General features: G+C 33.2%; 1 protein-coding gene across 3 annotated transcripts in view; it reads right to left on the bottom strand.

Moving 5' to 3' along the window:
• The window catches only part of LOC109830667, an 8,609-nt gene extending 5,883 nt beyond the window's left edge, over positions 1-2,726 (bottom strand). For 2 of the 3 annotated variants that reach the window (XM_020398003.1, XM_020398004.1), the window contains exon 1: positions 1,725-2,725. The gene's annotated coding sequence lies outside the window, so the exon portion shown is untranslated. Of the gene's footprint in view, positions 1-1,724 lie in introns of all 3 variants that reach the window. The other variant, XM_020398002.1, reaches the window with a different exon arrangement.

The raw sequence follows: 7,317 nt of genomic DNA, 5'->3' as shown, positions 1-7,317 counted from the left end.
CCAAAATAATGGCACCACCCATATACAATACTAGCTGAGAGGACTGTTTTGACTTTCAACATACTTTGAACAAGAATCAATATAGACTCAAAAGAAGAAGAAGAAGAAGATAGGCTCAAACAATTTTTTACACTGTTAAGCCCACACCAAAAATGCTAAGGTCTGAAAATAGAAAACACCTTTAAGCAATCAAATGATGCTCTTTCATTACTTAAAACGCCATTACGAAGCTAATCGATCATAAACTAATAGGGAATGCATGCATAGACCAACAGGGGCGTGTAGCACATCAAGTGTTTTCTGTTAATACAATCAATCCATCTTATTATTATATCAACAAAAGGAGCAAACTACTGCAAAAGTTCAAACTTGTAATGAAAAATATAAAAATGTAATAGAAGCAAACAACAAAAATATTTGTGTTATTATTTCTTAATCAAAGATTTTCAGCAGATCCTAGCAATGAGAATAATATATGGTTAAAATGATATCTCAACTTGGAACCAACATAGGCGACAACTCTGAACAAATTTAAAGATAAGTATGAATCCTAATAATATCGCTTCATAAAAAAGATCTACTGATACTGAGAAAATAGCATTGAACCTACAAAGTGACTACAAGAGAAAGACAATAACAGCTTAACTTATACTACAGATAAATGAATCGTTTGACCAATCAAGCCAAAATTGCATTTGATTTCTTCTGGATAGAAAGACAGGAGGTCTCGAGTAATGATAATTGTTAATTGAAACAAGAATGCATGTTATTAAAAAAATAGGCTTCGGCCAGTACTTAAACCCTGAACTATTAAACTGGTGCCTACTTACCCCATAAATTATTTCTTGTCTCACCTTACCCCCTAAACTATTAGGGGCATCCCTGCTTATCCCATGAACTATTTTCAGTCCCACATTACCTCTTGAACTATCAATTTCCTCTTCATAAATCCACTTAAAGCATCCACAAAGTAACAAATATGAAGTGGTAACAGTTACTAAATTTGATAGTTCGTAAGCAGAGAAGAATTCAATAGTTTAGGAAGCAAGGTGTCACAAAAAAAAGTCTAGGGGGCTAGTCTAGGGGGTAAGCAGGGTAATAGGTTAGGAGGATGCAAAGACTAAAAAAAAGACCAGGTGGGTAAGGGGGGTAAGAAGGGACAAGACTAATATTTTAGGGGGGAAAGTAGGATCTGCAGCATTAAAAATAATTAGTACACTGATCTTAACTTAGTGGAGAAAATAGTCTTTAATAGAAATGATTGCAAGAATAGGATTCATGTAACATATCCCTAAAACTTCAGAGAAAGGCTTTGTTGTTCAGTACCCGTTGAGTAAAATGATCTCGATGAAATGTATTATGGCATCATAAAAATGATGAGAAAGATTTCAGGAAGTAATTATCAACAGGTCCCAGAACCGAGTTGAAAGGATGGATTTCCATTTAATTTTGTAAATTGTAGGCCACAAGGTACCAAGTAAGGACCTAATGAAACTCAAGCAACCAATAAGAAACAATATAAGATAAGTGAATTCGGAATCAAGCAACCAATAAGAAACAATATAAGATAAGTGAATTCGGCAGTGACCTTACGATTTTAACACAGAACAACATTATTCCATTCTAAATTCACGTGTCCTTGTTTCCCCCTCTACCAGCATAAACAGCTAGAAAGATTAACGCACATAACAACAAGATTGATCAATAGCTTCAAGATTTATTACCTCCGTTAAGATTTGACTGGTCCAATAACCCAACGCTTCAAATTTCTTCCCTTTTTCAAGAATCTCCCCAAATCCAGCCACAACACCCGAATTCAGAAACTCGCAAGAAGAAGAAAAAAGATCGCAGAACGAAAGAAAGCGAGAAGAAGAAGAAGAAGACAACTAGGGTTCCAAGGGAAACCTAATGTTAGCTAAGATTACCACGTCGATTCCACTTCTCGAGCTTTTTAAGACGGTTTGAACGATCACTACTACTACTACTACAATTACTACTTTCATCAACAGAGATCACAACAAAGAGCTCCATGGCCATGGATCGAACGAGAAGGAGACCTCCGCCGAGCATCGGAGGCATAGTCGATGCTCTTCAGATCAAACCGTAACTGGCTCCAATTTCGATAGTCAGTGGAGAATCTGAAAAAGGGAAGGGAGAGGGAGAGAGAGAGAGAGAGAACTGGGATGAATTTTGGATCGAGAGAGAGATCAGATTAGGCTACGGATTGAATTTGATTGGATTGGGAAAAAAATGGGGATCTTTGAGATTTTGGGGATGATAAAAAAAAAGGCTCGCGTGTTTATAGGGAGAGGATAAAATAATGTCAAAAAGAAGGAAGCAGTCAACACACGTAGCTTTGACGGTGGAAAGTTCTGGTGAAACGTAAAAGCATATTGTTAGATTGAGCACAAATTAAAATAAAGATAAATTATGGGAGATTTTTTTACAAACATATCATAAATTATTTTTAACTAGAAAATTACAATGACGGAATTTTTTAGGACATATTTTTATCTTATTTATTTTGTACAGCTATTTGCTCTTCTAAACTTTTCGTGTTTTGGATTTATCAGTGGCGTTAATTCCGCCAGAGTAATTTTCTATTGGGACAAGTAAAGAAAAGATTGAGTTTTTTTACTTAATTATTCAAATTTATTGTATTTACAAATATAAATGTGTTTGGGGTGTAATTGCATATATCTATTTTCTTTCCTAAACCTCCCTGCGGTGGGTGATCCCTCCTAATAGCATATCCTTAATCCTTAATTAAAAAAACGCGATTAAATGTCCTGTTATCTCGTCCTTATCTCTTCCTCCGCTCCATATTCCTTCTCTTCCGCTCCTGTTCTCGTGCGAGTGACGGGAATAACCTCTCGGCTCTTCTCATGGCTTAAAAAGATTTATGAGGAGAGGATGAAAGATACAATCATCATATCATATTATATCATATCATACCCCCCTTAAAAGTGAGAGTTATGAAAAACTTTCTAAGGACTATACTATCTCTATTTTTTGTTAATATTACATCCCAATACTAACTAAACTAAATTAATTATCATTGTTAATTAATTATATTATATGTCATTTTAAGTTTGTATAATTTGGTCCCTAAAACTTCCAACGTTATTGTATAACTCTACATCATATTAGTTATTATGTAAAATAATATATTAATAATTAATTACATGTCATTAAAGTATTTATGGAAAGAGTAGAAAATATAGATTTGTCCTAAAATTATATCATGAAACTCATATAAAAAAAGTACAAAGAGCATTATTATGTTTAGGTAACAGGACAGAATGTGCAAACATTAAATTTTGAAAAACATTATATATGATATTTAAGTGCAACAAGATACGTTATCTAATTTTCTTTTAAAAAGGGCAACAAGATACAAATGGAGGTATATAAATAAAATTGTGATAAACTATAAGGTATTTAAGTTTAGTTAAGCCTATAAAAGATTTAAAACCTTTATTATTCACAAACAATAGTATATGATCCAATTGATAAATAATATTCATCATACAATATAAGGCCAGATGCTTAGCTTATATTTATATAGTAGAGGAGGTGTGGAAAATTTGAAGTATCATATTTTGAATGAGTCTTAAGATTTTGAATTATTTCCTAAAATTATATACTTTACTTAGAAAACTTTAGAAGAGGCTTCTGAAAGATTACTACAAAGTGTTGTACATCAAATAAATATTGAACAAATAAAATTCATGATATAGAAATGCAAAAATCAGGGATTTGTATGTAATATTGGGTGTCAAATGAGATAATATTCATACATAACATGACATTGTAATATGTAATCTAACATATTAATAAATTTTAAACATAATGAGATAATATTCATACATAACATGACATTGTAATATGTAATCTAACATATTAATAAATTTTAAACATAAGAATTTGCATCAAGATATATGCATTGTAATATGTAATCTAACATATTAATAAATTTTAAACATAAGAATTTGCATCAAGATATATGCTTAATATTTGGGAGAGCCGAGAGTGGAGAGATTTGGGAGAAGAGTTGTGGTCTTTGTGGGTTTTGTGGGTTCCGATTTTGTTTCCAAATATGATCCAGATCCGACCACACAATCAAATTAAAAATGACATGATTTTCTCAATATCTTGCTCTAACGCAACGGTTTAAAATTGTCGCGTTAACATATAAACCATTGTAATTGCACAAACACAGCGGTTAACGAACTGTCTTCATTGCTGTCGTTGCCCTAGCCATAAGACAACGGTTTCACAACCTAATGCAACTGTTTCTAAGACGAGGCTAACGCAACGTTTTCACAAAATACAACGTTTTCTGTAGCGGTTTACTTATGCCTAATGTAGCAGTTCCATACACAAAGGCAACAGTTATTGCAAATGCAACAGGTTCCAACGATAGTTTCTTGATACCTAATGTCGCGGTTTCGTGCACAATGGTAACGGGTTTTTCAAAATCAGGGAGCAAATGCAACAGTTGTTTTGTAGCTAATGCGACGTTTTGCTTGGCTATGGCAACATTTTTATAGGGCTATGGCAACAGTTTTATAGGGTTATATCGATACTTTTCAAGAAATTTGACCAATAAGCAAGCGTAGTTACGTAAACCAAAATAAAAATGGAATAAGATCACAATACATTAAGATATCATCAAAATGAAAAATAATGAAGCATTCATATGTTTTAAGCCCATCATTCAAAAATCATCAAAATGAAAAATAATGAAGCATTCATATGTTTTAAGCCCATCATTCAAAAATAAGTAGTTACAAGATAACTTCAAAAAATAATGAAGCATTCATATGTTTTAAGCCCATCATTCAAAAATAAGTAGTTACAAGATAACTTCAACCTATGATCAATTCACAACCATCAAAATATGATCAATTCACAAGTATAAGTCTGTTTCAAAAGATTCATATATCAAAACCATCTTGACCGCATTCTCCTATTTATGTCTTTATATCCCCTGCAAAAAATAAAGAAACGTATCAAATATCATGTTAGAAACAAACTGGAAAGGTAATTTTTTAAACTAACCATTATAAGGAAAAAATATTGACCTTGTATTAACCATCACAAAATGCAACAATAAGGCTAAAGCAACACTTTTCTCCTATTTAAGTTTTTATATCCCCTACAAAAAATAAAGAAACGTATCAAATATCATTGGTAAATAAGGCGACCAAATTTTTTATTTTAAAAAAGAGAAAGAGAAAATCACTCACCTGCATCAAATTAAACCTTCCATTAGAGCAAAATAGATGGCTACAGTTTCTTCAAAGTCCAAACCATGATCCTCAGATTCACAATTTACTGCAAAGATAAATTTTAACTTTTAAACTATATAATGAAGGGTTTAAAAACATTATATTATATGAGACGATGTATACCTACATTTCTGGCAATATAATGAAGGGTTTAAAAACATAAATAAAACTGCTATTTTAATGTATTTTATTTGGGTTTGTGAGGTATTTATTTGATTTCTGATTATAATGCGCACCTTCTTCAGAGTAAAATGTCTTTGGATCTTTTGCTGTATCCATTTTAATTCTTCTCATCTTTCCTATCTGACTTGGACAGGACTTAGACCTGAATTTGGACCACTTCTGTTTATCTCTATCCTTCAAAATAAACTTTAAGATTTTTCCACGTGGTAGTACATTAGTTCTTCTTAATTTGTTAGCCATGCTTAATTTGTTCTTAACTTTAAATAATCCCACAATATCTGGTAGATTCTTCTCCATTTGACATATTTCCTTCTTCTACAAAATGATTTTAGTGGGTAGCTATTTCTAAGACATTCTAGTTGGCATCATTAATTGCTTGAACATGATCCCAAAAGTGACTTTAGAATTTTGCATTAACGCCCCTCCATGTACGTTGCACTTTGACAACATTTTCTGTAAACATACATCCTATATACTAAGGAGACTGGTAAGTTTTGTCAACATTGGACGATGGATTTGTTGGAGTTATATAATAAAGATAACTTAAAACTTGGGTTTGTAGAGGAAAGGAGGAAAACTTTAGTCCTACATTGGAAAAGAGATGGGAAGATAGGCTCTTTATAAGCCTTCCCTTTCTCTCCTATGCCTAGAAGAAAACTAAGGTTATGCTCCACACCACACACGCGCGCGCCGGCCGGGCCGGGCTCGGGTTCGGGTCGGGTGGCGCGCGCACACGACCTGCGGACACGAATGCCGCTCCGGATTAATGGGCATTTAATCTGATACATTTTTATTTTTGAATAATTAAAATGTAATATTTATTTTTGAACAATTAACATGTGATAAATGTTTTGTAACGGTTAAGAGAATTAAATTTTGAAACGGTAATATTCATGAGATTTAAATCAGAATCAAAACGGAAAATATTTTTTTTATGAGAATTAAAATCGGTAATTAAAATAAATTAATTGCGGATTTATGAGTAACGGATGTTTTAAGCCTATAAAAGGACCTAAATCTGTAGAGTTTGATACAATGTGAAAAAGCACAAAACCTCTTCTTCTCTACTCTATACTTGTTACTATATTCTGCTGGTTCCCTGAAAGTCACGAAGAATTCACAAAGCCTTCTTGAAGCTCGTGCCGACGAGAAGGAGGTCACCTGACCGAGGGTCGTTGTATCTCCGGGAACTTTTGCCGCGTAGCCCTGTACGAGAGGGGGCAATTAGTTTCTTGGGACAGTGCTTGCACGCCTCGACCATCAGGCTATATTCTAAACTCAGTTTAAATTTATATCTATTTTGAATCATTATCTAATTCTGTTAAAACTGCATTTTGTGATAATTATACTCTAAACAGCCTATATTCCCAACAGGATTTCTCTTTTTAAGATCATTCAGGGGCTTCCTTTTGTATTGGTTCTCTAAAATGGCTTAGTACCATGACATAATGCATTGCACATGTCGCAGTGACATACATACTGGGATGGAAAAAATATGCCTAAATGACCATATTTACTTCAACACAAGATGCATAACTGTAGACAGGTCACTAAACATGTTTGAATGTTTTTGCTCCATAATGTATCGATTGCGTCTCACTGCTCTTCTCAAAATTAATTACTTAATTAATAAAAATACGACGATTAGTTTGATATAAGTTGAACTTCTACATAGCCACATTAAAGAGCATGATAAATTTTGTTAGGGGAATGCCACTACTATGTCTGCTCAGGTTCAAAGAAGGGTTAATTTCAGAAATGTTGCAACTTCAGAAAACCATCAAAATGAGAATGAAACCACATCAGAGGCAGAAGAACACAAAGGAGAGCGAGAAGAAAG

Source organism: Asparagus officinalis, chromosome 2 (assembly GCF_001876935.1).
Source record: "Asparagus officinalis chromosome 2, Aspof.V1, whole genome shotgun sequence".
Taxonomy (NCBI): domain Eukaryota; kingdom Viridiplantae; phylum Streptophyta; class Magnoliopsida; order Asparagales; family Asparagaceae; genus Asparagus; species Asparagus officinalis.
The sequence above is the reverse complement of the archived record's forward strand: the minus strand, read 5'-3'. Positions and strand labels throughout refer to the sequence as shown.